Source organism: Larimichthys crocea, chromosome I (assembly GCF_000972845.2).
Source record: "Larimichthys crocea isolate SSNF chromosome I, L_crocea_2.0, whole genome shotgun sequence".
NCBI lineage: Eukaryota > Metazoa > Chordata > Actinopteri > Sciaenidae > Larimichthys > Larimichthys crocea.
Window position 1 is genome coordinate 43,119,674 of NC_040011.1, and position 825 is coordinate 43,120,498.

Sequence of the window (825 nt, forward strand, 5' to 3'; positions counted from 1 at the left end):
GGGTGGGCAGCCCCCCCGGGGGGGGCCCCGCGGGGGGTTGGGGGGGGGGGGATCGGTGCCTTGCTCAAGGGCACCTCGGCAGTGCCCAGGAGGTGAACTGGCACCTCTCCAGCTACCAGTCCACCTTCCATATTTTTGGTCCATGTGGGACTTGAACCGGCCACCCTCCGGTTCCCAAGCCAAGTCCCAATGGACTGAGCTGCTGCCGTCCATAAATCACCTATTATGGAAAAGGTGATTTTGACTTGAATTGTGTGAGTCAGTTGTGTTGTGGAAGAATGAACTAGAGACTTCTGCAGGCCGACAAGGTTTTTATCTTCTTTGCAAAGAAAAGGTTGGTTCAACACGCGAGCGGTGACAGATGGAGAAAAGACCCCAAGCATGGGGACACCTGGATATTTATACCTGAGGGGCGACTCACGTCCTTTTGTCTGCTCAAGAAGACGCCCCCTTCACAAAGTGTTTTCACACCCTTTTGTCTGTTGCAAGTATCGGCACCGACCAGGTGTTTGACACCTGAAGTATCCTGCAGGATCTTTTAGGTGCAAAGTTGAGTCTAGGCATCACAATTCATCCTTTCATTGGTTTATAAATCTTAGTCCCACCTGTTCAGATTTGCTTTTAACCCTCTGGGGCACTCAGGTCCTCAGGTAGAGGCTTTTTAATCCCCCTGAAGTCAGAATGAAAACCCACAATGAGGCATTTTTCCTTTTTTATTATGGTCCAACCTCCCATGAAGACCTGAGGACAGCAGATGATGCTCATGTTTTTAAGAGCAAACTTTTAAAAATCTGGCCTTTACCTGAAATTCAAACATCTGGCAAG